The sequence below is a fragment of the Miscanthus floridulus genome, chromosome 9 (assembly GCF_019320115.1).
Source record: "Miscanthus floridulus cultivar M001 chromosome 9, ASM1932011v1, whole genome shotgun sequence".
Taxonomy (NCBI): Eukaryota; Viridiplantae; Streptophyta; class Magnoliopsida; order Poales; family Poaceae; genus Miscanthus; species Miscanthus floridulus.
This window is the reverse complement of record NC_089588.1, coordinates 49,621,788-49,638,321: the sequence shown is the minus strand read 5'-3', so window position 1 is coordinate 49,638,321 and position 16,534 is coordinate 49,621,788. Positions and strand designations below refer to the sequence as shown.

The 16,534-nt window shown below is 39.5% G+C and overlaps 1 non-coding gene across 1 annotated transcript; it reads right to left on the bottom strand.

The window, feature by feature from the left end:
- Positions 1–6,638: 6,638 nt before the first annotated feature.
- LOC136484594 (small nucleolar RNA Z247) lies at positions 6,639–6,775 on the bottom strand. The gene has a single exon (XR_010766102.1). It is a non-coding gene; the product is annotated as a small nucleolar RNA Z247 (small nucleolar RNA).
- Between the last annotated feature and the right edge of the window lie 9,759 nt (positions 6,776–16,534).

Sequence of the window (16,534 nt, the reverse complement as noted above, 5' to 3'; positions counted from 1 at the left end):
ATTGGTCTTACCTGTGGGAAAGAACTTTGCTAGAAAGGCAGTCAAGCAGTTCTCCCTTGTAGTATTTCTATTTTTGTTGGTGTAGAACCATTGCTTCGCCTTCCCCAAGAGTGAGAATGGAAAGAGGCAAAGTAATATGGCATCTCTGGAAACTCCTTTGATGGTGAATGTGTTGCGGATCTCTAGAAAGTGTTGGACATGAGCACTCGCATCTTCATGTGCCTTTCCACAAAACTGGCTAGCTTGCACCATGTTGATGAGAACTGCCTTGAGCTCAAATCTATTGTCTCCGACATTAATCATCGGTCCAATATGGATGTTGGCCGTAGTTGGAGCAGAGAACTCATGGAGAGTCTTGTCAGCCATGGCTTTGAAAGCTAGTGTTAAGCTTCACCTTGTCTAGTTGTCTTCTGATTCTAAAGCTAGAACTTTCTTGAGTTTAGCTCTAGTCCTCCTAATTAATGCTTCTAGATCTTCAATGTAGTTTGTCGAAAGGCCTAAACCGGTCATACATTACCCTACATAAGATATAAAAATACATAGAACAAGGGTAAGCCTGTTTGAGCAGAGGTCAATGGTTATCTCAATATTCCACAATTGCCTAGCTACCTTCCTCAACAATGGCATAATGCTTGTTGGTAATTATTTACTTGTCACTTGTTTAAGTAGTCACTTAATGTTTGTTGACATTTCTTAGCATCACTTTTACTAAGTTGTCATCCCTAGCATTGATGCCAGAAATGCTTGTTCGTACTACCTAGTGCCACTTCTAGAATGACACTAAGAAGTACTTTAGTATTTTATGTGACTAGAAAGAATATATATATGAAAAGGAATCTACAAGCGCACAAATAATATACCATTGTAGCACTTCATTCGGGAGTATTCCAGATATTGTTATTTATATTTTTACCATAGGGAAGGACGGGCAGTTGGAATATATTGATAACTTATACATATGATGGAGAAATAAACCATAACCAATATTCTACTCATAATAGGGGTAAGTCAAGAGATAAATGTATATGAATGGTAAATGATAACTGATCATTGATCACTCAGAGTACTCCTTTCAATGGCATTAGCATGGCTAAGTAGAAATTAGAGCAATAATTCCTAAGTCATTCTTAATGACAAGTCAAAGAATATGTTGATTAGTGTAATTATACTTAGTAGTCATGGCTAAGATCAACTTCATATCTACACATAAGGGATATTACTAAGGAAGATCAAGAATAAAGCATGTCTTCCCTCGTAATTAGATCCTACTTGTCCTATATTCAAGGAGTGGACTACAAAGGACTCAACAGGAGTGTCACATCTGTGATCTACTGCATGGCCCGGAATATAGGGTGCATCCATAGGTAAACAACATATAAGCACCACGCCAACACAATGTCAATCACTCATCCCATGTACATGAGAGCGAGCGCTATACGAACTTATGCTTGAACATAATGATAATCTAGCTATACTAAGCATATAATCAAGTAGACGATGAACATGATAACTAGGAACATGAATAATATTAAGAATAACGTCAATTCACTTGTAGCAAGCATATGAATAATGAAAGATATAAAAGAGGATACAAGGGGTATACCAAGCCACTCTCTTGACAGGATCAGGAATCCAAGCAAAGCTTGCCTCCTTCTAGATCTAACCTAGCTAGCTATGCCCTAGAATATTGTGGAACTCTAAGGATGGTCAGGGTTTCTATCTTCTTGACCGAATGCAATATGCCTGAGGGAGGGGGTAGGGATTGGTATATATAGGCCGAAGCATAAATTATGAGCCCTTGGATCAAACTGAATTGAAAGGACGGTGTAGATGCAAACCCTAAGGCAGTGGAAAACTGACTTTCAAAGGAGTGGCTGAGAGGTGGACCTAGGGGGCTGACCGGCCTATAGGTGGGGCCGACCAGCCCACCTGGCAGCCTCCTCCCCTCTGCATCAGTGTGGTGTCCTCTAGTGTCTTCTAGATCCTTCTAGTGTTCATCTCGTTGTGGATAAGCGCGATTAATTCTGACATATAGGTGCACCTTGATGGTTTTCCAGATAAACCCTGCTAAAAACATAGATTCACCAAAACTCATGAAATTTGTTAGTTTAAACCCCTAAACCTATGTTAGTGATCATTTTTAGGCATTTTACAAGTTATATTGACTGTTTATAATGTTTGTTAATTACCATCAACAATGACTCATCTCTCTTTGGATCCATTGTTTGACTTTACAATATATGCATTGCAAGTATGCTCTAGATTTCTTCCTACCTTTGAACTCCACATAAGCCTTAGTGGTAGGAAGATAAAAAGGCACCAACAAGTTATGCCATGGTGAGGATCCACAAATACCACATATATTGAGATAAGAGAGTGTCATACAATGAAATCTCTGAGTTTTATTTTGAAAACTTACAAAAACTCTGGAACAATGGTGAAACAAAGAATTTGAGACATAGTGCTTGACTTGATTGTTCTGTCTTTCAATTACTCAAGACCCAAGTGAAGGCTAAGAAGCCCCATGGTTGAAGGTAATATGGTTAAGTTTAAAAGTCAGATCAGTTTATGCTAACCCGGAGGAGAATTTTTTATTGAACGCATGTGTACTTTTAAGGCATGAAAATATTATAGCAACTCCTGATCCATTGCTAAGTTTAGCTTTACTCAGTGACTGGCAAAGGTTACGCTTGGGGGAGCTTGTTGACAGTCATTAATATCAACCATAAAACATCAACATATCCTATATTTATACTTAATTTCATCACCAAACATAGAAATAGGGGTTTAAACTAATCAATTCCACAAGTGTTGGTGAATCTGTGTTTGCAGGAGGATTTATTCAGAAAACCATCAAGGTGGACCTAATTGTCATATTAAATCATGTTTATCCACGATGAAACCAACTTGGGAATACTCTAGAAGACACCAGAAGGCAACCCACTAAAGCAGACCTCGAGTGGATGACATGTGGGGCTGGCCGGCCCCACCTATAGGCTGGCCGGCCTACTGACCTCACATGTCAGCCTCTCCTTCGAATGATGGTTCTCCATTGCCTTAAAGATAAAATGTACGCCGTTGTTTAAAGTCGGTTTGATCTGAGGGTCCAGATTACCCCCATCCCTGAGGGCATCCTAAAACCCTAATTCATAGCCTCATCATCAGAGCCAGTTATCAAGAGAATAATAGTCCTCCATAGGATCTAGTCATGTAAATAGAAATAGTGAGATAGAGAGTGAGGGAAGAGTTTGGAGGAAGTGTTGGCCTATCGGTGCCCTCTCTATGACTTGTACCTTGGCGGAATCAAGTTCTACTTGAGCTTGCTTCTGAGATTTCTCTGGTTATCAACTTCTGATTCAAGTAAGTAATTTGTTTATATTGTTCATCAGGTTCGCGACTATCTTTTGAGTGATTTAATCTAAAGGCCCTAGGTGAAAGTATTAATCATGAGTGTAAGTGTGGTGCTTAGACTTAGGTTAATCATGAATGCACCCTACATTCTGGAGCGGTGGTAGATCACGAGGATGACTTTATAGCCTTGTTGAGTAATTTATAGTCCACCTCCCGTCTGTAGGCCAAGTAGGACCCAGTTACTACGGAAAGCATCCTTTGTTGGTGTCTTTCCTTAGTAATGTCCCCAGTTGAATAGTAGAAGACATAGCTTACCCAAGTTAGAACTAGAGAACCTTAGTAATCCTCTCTACGCTCATGTTTATCCTTAACCTTGTTGCTACCCCTAGTTAAGTTAGATTGTAGTTAATCTCACATGTTTTCCTATGGATATGATACTTGAAATACTCTAGGTGAAAGCTACAACGGCATCCGTGCACTTGCGGATCTTTATATGTGTGCGTTAATAAATTTCAACAGCCACTTTTTTCTTATCTTTTTTTCTCCTAGCCCATCCGCCATTCTCCCCGCTTATGCCTACTTTCGTGGGTGGAGATTTGCAATCTTGTGGATATTTTTTCTAGATCAATGAAGAAGATTTGTGCATAGTTTTTTAGATCTGCCTGGGCAAATTAGGACATGTGTAATTCTAGGGTGCTCTTATAGACTATCGGATCGGTGTGCTAGATTGTCTATTTGGATTTATCACAAGAAGGACCCTTACTAGAATGGAGACAGAATAGGTCAATAGTGTGAAAATGGTTGGAACATGATGCCCTCTCAGGCTCACGGCTTTGTGTTAATATAGCCAGGAAGAGCCCCTGGCATGGCGATACAACTTGTACAACAAGAAGAAGCTAACTACTTTGATAACTCTAGATTACATCACAAGATTACATCAATCAGGAGATACCTATCCTATCTAACCAAAGCCGTGATACTTGCCTTCACCAACAATCCAAGCCTGAGCACACAACCAATCTTCAGGAGATATCAATCAACCATCAATCAACTAGATATTGCGGTCATGTGATCCTATTGGATATTCTTAACATCCCCCTTAATCACAACTTATCAGCGAGGTTGAGATTGTCTCTGAACATGACCATTTGCTTCTCTATAAGAGGCTTAGTGAAGCCATCGACGATCTGATCCACAGTGCTAATGATTCTAATGTCTAGACGCTTGGCTGCAACTTGTTCGCGTACAAAATAAAAATCGATCTCTATATGCTTGGTGCGTGCATGAAATACAGGGTTAGCCGATGGGTACTTTGCGCCAAGATTATCACACCATAAACATGCTGCCAAAGGATGTGGAATACCTAACTCATCAAGTAATTTTTGTACCCACATTACCTCTGCAATAGCATGCCAAAGACTTGTATTCAGCTTCTGTACTTGATCTTGAAACCGTAGGCTGTTTTCTTGCGCACCATGACACTAGGTTGCAAACTAGGAATACAGCAAAGCCGCCTATAGATCATCTATCATTAGGGCAACTAGCCCAATCAGCATCTGAAAAAACACTTACAAGCATAGAGTTAGATTTTCTAATTTTTAACCCTAGGCCGATTGTCCCTTGTACATATCTCAATATTCTCTTCACAGCTTCCCAATGAACGGTCGTCGACAAGTGAAGGAATTGACAAACTTTATTGACCGAAAAAGACAGATCTGGTCGTGTGAGGGTGAGATACTGGAGAGCTCCAACAATGCTCCTGTATCTGGTTGAGTCCTCCACTCCTAACCGAGTGCCACTATTGACTGAAAGCTTTTCGGTAGTATTAATGGGTGTTTTGACGGGTTTACACAACTGCATATTAACTCTCTTGAGGATATTAGAAGCATACCGTTCCTGTGTCAAAAGCAATTCACCTTTCTTTCTTTGAACCTGTATGCCAAGAAAATAGTGAAGGTTCCTGAGATCTTTGATTGCAAAGTTCTTCTCTAAATCTCGGAGAAGAGCATCCACGGCTTCCTGTGATGAACTGGCTACAGTTATATCATCAACATATACAAGCATAAAGATGACATGATTTCCTTTCCGATAAAAGAATAATGATGTGTCAGCTTTGGAGGGAACAAAGCCTAGACTCTGAAGTTTACCACACAACCTAGAATACCAGGCCCATGGTGCTTGTTTTAAAAAATACAGGGATCTGTCAAGTTTGCATAAGTGAGATTTTTTCTATCAAATTGGCGTTCAACCATAGCTTGGAATTCATGAAATTTTTGAAAAACTTCAGATTTATGACGAAGCAAATAAATCTATGTAAACTTGCTGAAATCATTAATGAAGCTAACGTAATAACTGTTTTTGCCAACAGAAGTGGGCGCAGGACCCCATACATCAGAAAACACAAGTTCTAAGGGACTCAATGAGATACTCGTGGATCTAGGATAGGGTAGCTGATGACTTTTGCCCTTTTGGCAAGCATCGCAAACAGTTTCTTTTTTTAAATCAGCAACAAAGGGAATACTATTTTTGTTAAGGACTTGCTGAACGACTGCAAAAGAAGGGTGGCCGAGACGACTATGCCACCTGGACAAAGGAGACTTGACAGCACCAAATGCCCCTTTATTCGTTAACGGCCTAGACTTCAACGGGTAGAGGCCGCCATCACATTCCCCTCTAAGGATGGTTTTTTCGTCGCTTGGTCCTTAATCAAAAAATAGTTGGGATGATATTCAATAAAAGCATGGTTATCGGATGTAAGACGATGAACAGATGCAATGCTTTTGTTAGCTTTAGGAATATAAAGAACATTGTTTAGGACGAGATTTTGATTTGGGGTACAAACAAAACTTCGACCAATTTGATTGATTCTCATTCCTGCGCCATTAGCAGCATGAACTTTGTCGTTTCCGTGGTACTTGTCCCTCACAGTGAGCTTTTCCAGCTCTCCCTTGATGTGGTCGGTAGCACCAGTGTCGGTGTACCAGTTGGTGGCAATCCCATATGACGCAGAGGAGGCAGATTGGGATTGCTCTGGTGGGCCGATGAAGGAAGCATCAAACCGCTTGAAGTAGCGGAGTCTGGTGTGGCCCTCCTTGCCACAGAGCTGGCAGATGGGTTTATCGCCGTTGTAGTTCTGCCGGGGGCGCCCGCTGTTGTTGTTGTTGCCACGGTTGCGGTCGCGCCCACGTCCTCGGTCACCACCGCCGCGGTTGAATCCGCCACGGCCTCCATGTGTAGCCGTGTTAGCAGATGAACCGGATCCACCGTGTAGGAGATCCATCTGCTGTTCCCAACTCACTAGTTGGGTGTAGAGCTCGCCCAAAGATAGCGGCTATGTGCGCGCCTCGACAACCGAGACAATCGGATAAAAATTCATGTCAAGTCCGGCTAGTGCATAGGAGATGATCTCTTCATCTTCAAGATGTTTGCCGGTGGCCGCCATGTCATCAGCAAGAGATTTCATCTTGTTGAAGTAGTCGGCGATTGTAGACGAGCCCTTCTACGCTGTGGCCAACGCCATGCGCGTGTTGATGATACGGCCCCGAGACTGGGAAGCCGTCATCTCTGAGATCACTTTCCAGATCTCGGCCGATGTGATGCAATTTGAGACTTGCACCTGGATCTCCTTGGAGATATTGGAGAGCAGATAGTTAACGATCTGCTGGTCCTTCGCAACCCAAGTTTCATACTCAGGGTTGGGGATGAGCTCAGTCGGTTTGTCGGCCACCTTGGGGATCTGCTTCGCCGGCACCACAATGTCGGGCTCGAGATAGTGCGCTATCTGCGCACCGCGAAGAGCAGACGCACCTGGGCGCTCCATAGGAAAAAATTCCCTTTGCCCAGCTTCTCGGTGATGGGACAACCGATCAGAGAGAACGATTGTTAAAGCTCGGAAGAGGAAGCCATCGAGAATATTGTGGACTAACCTAGCTCTGATTACCATGTGAAAATGGTTGGAACGTGATGCCCTCTCAAGCTCACGGCTTCATGTTAATATAGCCAGAAAGAGCCCCTGGCGTGGCGGTACAACTTGTATAACAAGAAGAAGCTAACTACTTTGGTAACTCTAGATTACATCATAAGATTACATTAATCAGGAGATACCTATCCTATCTAACCGAAGCCGTGATACTTGCCTTCACCCATAATTCAAGCCTGAGCGCACAATCAATCTTCAGAAAATATCAATCAACCAGATATTGCGGTAATGTGATCCTATTGGATATTCTTAACAAATAGATCATCCATGAGGTGATGTCCACTGTCCGTCTAGACGTGCCATGAAACGTGTCTCTCTGCATTGGAGAGTGAAAGTCTGTCCAGATTGCTCGACAATGCTATCGGACCATCTATCTATGCCCATAATGATCCTAGGGGCTATTTGACTAAGTGTCATGTTGGTGGACCATCGAGTAGTACAGGCAAGTCGTCCCTATGTGCATGTCACAAAAAGGTCCCTCTTCATACTAGAGTGAAAAAGTGTGCTTGGACCATCTGCTGGTAGTGAACTGACCCGATCCTGTAGTTTTCTTAGAGCAAAAACAACGAAGTGTTACTCTCATCGACAGTTCAGCTACACAAGCAGACAGTCCGTCATTGCCTCTATTGCCAGTTTTTTTCTTTGGTGGACCGTTCTTAGGTGGTGCAGGCGGACTATGTGTCAGTGCACATTAGGCACTCCGAAATCAAAATCCGAGGCTGCTAAGTGTAGATTGAGTTGGGGATTTGTGTTGAGCTTGTTCTAAGGTATTTCTAAGGACCTTTAGAGCTAATCTACCAAGGTGTATATCCCAGATTGTGCTTTGGTGAACCTTAATGTCATATATGGTGATTTAATTTGCAAAGGGTGATACCAACTAAATTGGTTTCTATTCTTTCAAAAAACTAAACTGGTCTCTAGGATTGCATGGATGGCTTAAGGCGAGATTCACCAACCTTAGACCAAGATGTGCCGAGAGAAATCAGTAGTGAGGTATGGATTGGCTCCTTGTCCATTGCTCTTCTTGCTCCACCACCAATACAAGGGGATGAGAGCTCCCCTAGCTCCATATAAGCAATGGTGATAGACTGAGGTTAGAGAGGTGCTTGGGGCGTCCTTGACTCCATCCTCTTGCTAGCCTTCACCTTCTCCTTCCTCCTCCTCCTTAGGGTTCTTCTTGTTCCTGGGTGAGTGCTAGAGAGAGGAATATGGAGAGTGGGAGAGAGTGTGTGAGTGGCTAATGTGCTAGACCTGGAGATGGTGCCGGCTCACCTAGCAAGTGGTGCTAGCAAAGAGGAGAGCAAGACAGTAGTAAAATGCACCGGCGGCCCTTAAACTTGGCAGATGATATCATTTAGGTCCCAAACTTCCAAAATACACATCCACGTGCATGCTAAGCACACGATACGTCAAAGGTCCAAAAGAATCCAGTCTAGACCCACTACCAAGTTTAGAGGCCACTGGTGCATTTTACTCCTGGACAGCTCAACTCTGATTGCAGCTTGTTGACTTGGTCAGGACACAACTCTAACTGACTTGGAGCCGCTGATGCCAAACCGTTCGAGACGGTTTCCAGACTGTCCATCACTGCAAAGTAATGACAGGCTTAATAGCTTTTGACATTAAATTTTCAGAATTAAGTTTTTTTGTAGATACAATGAGGATGATGAATAGGATTATCAACATATGCAATGTTTGGGTTGTCACAAGCAGTGTATTATTCGTCACTAAGGCAGCTTTGGTGGGGATTTCATCCACATTAGAGTGCCATACAGTCATTTTTGATCGATGACATGATGACAACGATCTAAAAAGAGAGAAGAAATAATTTTCACCTAGATGAAACACAGTTGGCTCTGCTTTCGACTCTAAATGAGTCGTGGAATTGAATGTTATAGAGGCTATGAAAAAATAAAATGAAACTATACATTGAGAGCTCGTGTTTCATCCATATTTCATTGCGTTCTAGCTGATGTGGTTGTTTCAGAAACAACACGCCATGAAATCTTGCACTAAGAATAGCCTAATAATGCTTATTGTCCATTAATAGTGACCTCATGTATCATTATATATGTTGTTTTCCTTCTACAAAACATGTAAAGAAATCTATGGCAGACGACCCATGTGTATACTACATATTTTCCAAACATATGGCAGACGGGAAGTAAAGGTGATGATGTCAAACGAGCCAGGGCCGAGATCACGGCAGACCATGGCGAGAAGAGAAGGGGAAGTGATGCACGACGATGGGTGCGCGCTGGTTCATCTTCTTAGTTCTTCTTCCCCTCTAGATTTGCAACCTTGAGCTGATCATCTCCCGTCTTCTGGTCGCCAGCTCCGTTGACTTGGACAGGTTGCTGCTTCTTTAGCACTGGCTTTCGCCGGCGGTGAGGCCATCATCGTGGTCGCTGCTTCCGGAGAAGCACCGAAAGGCCGGGCGGGGCTGTCGATCCCGAGCTGAGCCATCGCTTGCTGGTTGTTCTGAATGTTGAGTTAGGCCTGCGTGAGTGAAGCTAGTGTTGCTGATGCAGGGTATCAGCAGTCTACTATTCCATCAACCCGTGCTCTCGGACGGGTTAGAAGTTTAGAAGATATAAGTATTAGGTATTGTTTAATAATTTTTTCGTTTTAAATTATAAGACATTGATATATTATTTTTGCTATGTATCTAGATAACATCTAAGTGTATAACAAAAGTTATATATTTATGAGAAAATCCAAGACGTCTTATAATTCATAACAGAGGGAGTATATCTAATTAATAAAGAATTACTTATATTAAACTGTATCTTTTTCTCTTTGTTTATTTTCTAACTTAATATACATAGTAGATATACAATAGTCTTATCTAGTTGTAATACCCTAAAATTTGTCTCTTTTGAAAATAGGTTTAAAATAATTTATTTCTGAATTTTTTGCTCATAAAATATAGGAAAAATAAAAATTTTTATTAAATTAAAATTTATCATAAAGCATAGCAACATGGGTGTGCATACATGTCGGTGCATTTGTTTTTTTGTATTGTGTGGATTTGATTTAAATTGGAAATATTCAAAATTTCTTTTGCAAATAAAATTAAAAATGGCTTTGAAGTGAAAGAAAAGAAAGAAACGAGAACAAGAGAATAAAAGAATTTAAAAGGGTTGTAAAATTTATTTTTGAGAACTTATCAAAATTTCTTATTTTTAATTAAATTGAAAAGTGTATTTGAAATCCTATTCAAACTTGATTTGGATCATATTTGAATGAGGTTTTGAAATAGGAAAAGAAATGGCAAAGGAATTAAAATTCTCCCTTTCTCTAATTAGGCCCGAAGGCCTGCTTTTGTCTTTCCTTCCGCGGCCCAGCTTAGCCATCCGCAGCCCAGCCACGCGCGCAGGCCCACTCTTTCCCCTCTCTCGCGCTGGCTCATTTTCCCCGCATCGGCCCACTCGCGCCCGCGTTCCCTTGCTCCATCGCGCGGCCCAGCCGAAGGCCAGGTCCAGCCGCGCCCCGTGTGTTCTCCCTCTCTCCTACGCCGACAGGTGGGGCCATCCTATCAGCATCGACTTCTCCCTCGCGTAGCCCCGCTGGGGTCTGCCGCCACGCCGTGTGTCCGTGTCCGCCCCGTCTCCTCGATGCCGTGCGTCGCAAGCTGTCTCGCCCCATAAGTATCAGACGAGGCCGCGCCGTTTTCCCCAAACCCGATTTCAAGCTGCTGCATCCCCCGAGCGCCCCAGCTGCACGCCGCAACATAGCGCCGCCAAGTCGCCATCGCTCGCCGAGCGAAGCGCCATCGTCATCCGCTCCGTGCCGCCAACCTTGGCCTAAGTGAGTTCGCCATCTCCTCCGCTTGCTCCCTGTGCTTTGCTCGTGGTGAACCGAGGCCCCTAGGGCCGTTTCCAAGTTCACCGGCGAGGTGCTCGTCGCCGTCAATGGCGCCCCACCGTGCCGAGCACTGTAGCTGGCCGGCCGATCCTCTCTCACTCCCTTCTGTTCAATCTGAGCCGCTCCTCTCTAATCTAACGGTCCAGATCTCCTCATACCCTTTCACGTGACTTAATGGCATAAGAGCCCCTCTGGTTTTCCGTTTTCAAACCCGCAGTCCAAAGTGTATTTTTAGGATGCGTTTTCTTCTTTGGAAAGCGTAGTTCTATCGGATTAGATCCAAAATGCGTTTTTACTTATTTACAGATTTACCACTGATTTTGTTTTAGCCATAACTTCTTTGTTTTAACTCCGATTTGACCCGTTCAACTTGCGTTAGGTTCGTAATTTCATAATCTATATGTTCATACTACTGTTAGATATGTTTTCAACTTTTAAAATTTGAGGTTAGATTTAATCTATTATTTAATCTTGTTTATTTCATATCTTCTGCGTTTTAGCTCCGTTTTGACCCATTCACGTTGCGTTAGATTCATAGCAATGAGATCTATGCGTTAGTAACAGTGGTTACCATATTACTATTTCTAAAATTTTATGGTTTAAATCATATCTTGATTAATAATTATGCAACTGGGTTTCATAAATAAAATATGATTTGTTTTACTTTAGTTTTATAATTTGAATCTAAATTTGACTTAATTCAATTTATATAAGATTTTATATAGTTAAAATAAATGAAACTTATAGTTTTCTTTTCCGCGTATAAAGCAAATCTCTCGGTAGTTGTATCTTTTCAACCATAGCTCCGATTAGAGTGCTTCTCGCGACTGTGTGTTCGTAGCGATGCGTAGAATCGTGTTTTAAACTCTTTTACTTATTTTTCTATGATTGGTGTACTATTCTGATTTAGTTCTATTGTTTGCTTCGTGTATGATTGTATGGATGTTTGTGTGGTGCTTTATGATTACGTCCAGTCGGTGAGATATACGTGGTGATCAAGAAGAAAAAGAACGTTGAAGATTAAAGCTTACCGAAGGATCGATATTTTAAGGCAAGTATAGCATGGGATCATCCTTGTTGTCCTATACACCTTTAATCACTTAATTCATACTACATATGTCTACCTTGACTGCCACTAAGAATCTCCTAGTACTTTGTTACCTTGTACCTTGATACCTATGGGGTATTGCATTGTGTAGTACGATGCTAGTGCTCAACTACAACCATGATCTTGTAACTTGACTAATGGTATATGCAATAAACACTAAAAGATGCTTTTAGCAACATGAAACAAGGGGGCTAGAGCATGGGGCTGTTTTTATGGTGCTCTAGATTCCTCTCTTAAGGACTTATCTGTAAGTGATCATCTAAGACTTACAGTACAACCATGAGGACTACATGGCTCTGGTCTTAGTCTAGTACTTTGCTCTTTCTAGTTTGTAGCAGTTTATCGAAAGGGCAAGAGGGACATACTAGGCTGGGTATGGGCCTCATCCCTAGGGTGTGTACTATGCTGCGTGTATCAGTGCCACTTCTGAAGATGACTCCATAACACTTGGGAGATGGAATCCTTAGCGACTGCTCCTTATTAGAATGATTGGGGAAAAGCTTCATAATGTACCCTGCCTGCTCACTTTGAAAGTGTTTTGGGAGTTGCAAACCCGGGCATATGGGTATCACAACTTATGGTGAAAGTGTACAACTTCTACAGAGTGTAAAACAGGTATATCAGCCGTGCTCATGGTCATGAGCGGCCTTGGAACCCTTACGGAATAGATGATGAACACTGATAATACTGATGATAAAGATGCTCACTAGTGATTACTGTTTATGCTATTCATTGTTCATGTTTACCTGATCATGTGTTTATATGGGCTTGTGATAAACTTATTACTACTCCTTTGCTAAAATTGTGACAATTAAAAGCTAATCGCAGTTAAACCAATGTCAGCCTTTTGAGTCTCATGAACCCCATATTATATTTGTTGAGTACGACATGTACTTACGCTTGCTTTACTTTTCAAATATTTGGAAAAATCCTGGATGGGTACCAGATTGCTAGAGTTTGGAGAAATTAGGCTTGTGATCAACCAGTCCGTTGTCCCTGTGGATTTGAAGTCTTCGCCTGAAGATCAGAGTTATCTTTCCACTGTCTATACTCTGAGGTTATATTCTTTATACTAATATATTATGTATTTAAGCATTGTCTATTGATATTACCCTTATTTGTAGCTATATGTGAGATTTGACTTTCTGGACTAACATATGGTGTGTATCTAGTTTTGTTCTTAAAACCGGGTGCTACACTAGGTATCATAAACTTATTGACTACTATTTTTTTAAGGAACTAATCTATATATTTTTTAACCATATTTATATTTTCCTTTGCATGGCACCTCTATATATTTTAAATATGCAATTACTTTAAAATCTTATCACTAATCATGGTGGCTCTTGTTGTATCATGTATCTTATGAAGCCATGAATCTAAATTTTGAATTTTCAAATTTTATTCTTATCAATCGCCATGGATTTTTTTTATCTCCTCAAGTTACGTTGAAACTCTTGCTCTTATTGTATCTTTCATTAACTCTCCTTTTTGCACTTTTTAAAATAAGGATTTTAGGCCATAGAGTATGTTCTTAAGTACTACAATAGCATAAGCCATTATTTGAAACATCTACCATATCACTTAAGATAAGTCATAGAGCTTGATGTGAGATCTCAAACAGGGATAGCTATGCTAACCTCAAGAGAATTTGAATACTTATACCGTATAATGATCGACTTTTTACTCTAAAGTATTCTTAAAACACTAGGAAAATATAACCATCAATGGTCTCTACTTCTGAAGATGATTGAATTTTCGTATCAAGGAATTATATTTGCAGTTATGGTTATACTATCAATATGGACATGTCAAATATTTTAGTTAAAAGACACAAATATATCTAAAGTAACAATTTATATAAATTATAGTCATGGTTATATGGTTTTAAATAATTTGTTAGTGTCGTTAGCATATGTGTTGTTAAAAAAATATTTTTTATGTGATAAAACATAACATATATATTTCGTTGCTCATGTATGTTGGCACGACGCATATATTTACTTTAATCAAATCTTACTATATTAATTTGATAGAGGTGGGGTAATGTAGAAACATATTGTTCTGTTCGTTATCTAAATAAATTTTTATAATAGGAGATGTTGATAATTTAGATTTAGATTTGACGGGTATTTATTTTTCTAATAATGAGATGAAAGTTGAATTATGTAGATTATCGATCACAATAATAGGACATCAGTACTTAAATGTGAATCTAGGTCTACTTTAGATCATTTTTCTTAAGGACATATATGGACAATATAAATTAGAGTCATGAGTTAGTTTATATTATTTTACATAATAGTAGAAGTGGATAATTATTTAGAAAAATAGAATAGATCAATAGCTATCATTATTATTATCAATGGTGATTACCTAACTAATTATAAGATGTTTCTGATTTTTATGAGAATTTCTAGGATCCATCTTTTGTTTTCCTATATCAAGTCTTGTGATGATTAACATGCAAGCTCTAGTGAGACCTCTAGTTAGAATTTCTAGTATTTGTCTTTGTTTCCTAGTGTAATATGTACTTAGTTGAAATCTATTCTTAAGATATATAAACTCTTGATGCAATCTTTTTGTGAATTAGTAAATCTATAGTTTATCTTTTGAGTTTTAATCAAGTTGTTGCAATTTTCTCACATGTTAATTAGAATTCTAGTATTCTTTATCTTTTATTCAAAATTGATTTTTTATGAAAAAGAGTCTAGGTCTTAGAATTCTAGTATTCTTTATCGTTTATTCCACAATCGCTTTATTTATTAAAAAAGTCTAGGTCCTAGTTGTATTGTTTTTCACATAAGTGAAACTCGGCTTGCATCCCGACACGAAACATGTTGAATTTGTTATATCATAGGACTAATTGTGTGTAGTATTATTTATGTATCATAGTGTGCATAAAATTAAATTAATAATACTGATATGACATAATGTTTTAGTAAAAATGTATAAACTCATTTAAAATAATAATTTATGAAATTTATTATCATGGAGTATAAATATAAAGTGTCATTGCGACATGGTTTGTTAAGTGAACATTTTTTCCATGTTTCATAAGTTGTTAAAATAATTATTTATCCTAATGTATACATGTTTATTTGATATACATGGTGGAATATAACATTGTAATTATTTTATTTCGTGATTATAGACGTATGTGAATTAGAAATATGTATATATGTATTGTACTTTATGGATATTGTTTTATTTTTTAGTAATATATATTAGTATTTAAGTGTAGATTTCAGAGATTTTTGTTTATTTTTTATAATGACTAAGGTACCTACAAATATAAAGATAATACCTTATATTATCTTTCACAATGACATATATGTATATGTTAAATGAAAACTTAGAATATTACTTTGCATTATCTTTCATAATGATAAAGGTCGATATTTATAAAATCATTATGAGTTATTTTAAATTATCTTTCATAAAGGTATATGTGGGTAATTTAGATATAAAGTTCGAGGATTAAATTATCTTTCATAATGACAAAATTAGGTAATTTACACGCAATGTTAGGAGGTTATTTTAAATTATGTTTCATAATGACCAAGGTGGATAATTTAGATGCAAACTTAGGGGGTTATTTTGAATTATCTTTTGTAATGGTAGAGGTGGATAATTTACATGCAAAATTAGGGGGTTACTTTATGTATTTTTCATAATGGCAATGGTAGGTAATTTTTTAATGAACTACAGGTCCAATGGCCATTATTGGTGATGATGATTAGAGTCTGTCAAATCAAAGGCTAGATGTTTTTTATTATTGTGGGAATTTCTAGGATTTATTTTTTTCCTAGCATGTCTGGTGAGAATTAATGTGATGTCTCCATTGGGGGCCTCTAATTAATAATAGTAAGATAGTCCAATTTATAGTGGAGTTGCTGACATTTCCTTGTGCTGATGAAGGATGTTCGTGGAGATTTTGGGATAGATGGGGAGCACGCACGCACGCACGCACGTAGGCAGGCAGGCTTCAGGTGGAATCCTACTCCCACGCACTGCTGATGCTGCTGTATTCCTTCGGCACGGCCAATGTCAAACCGGCTTGTGAGCTACGGTGGAAAGGAATACTAGGAGTATTTTGCATGCGAGGAATGAGATGAGGAAATTTCTTGGAAGTTCACAAAAAGAAAATGACCGCGTAGGGCGGATCTGCCAGAGGGCTGCCGGGGCTCAAGCCCCCCCCCCCCCCCCCCCCCCCCTACTCTGGCAGC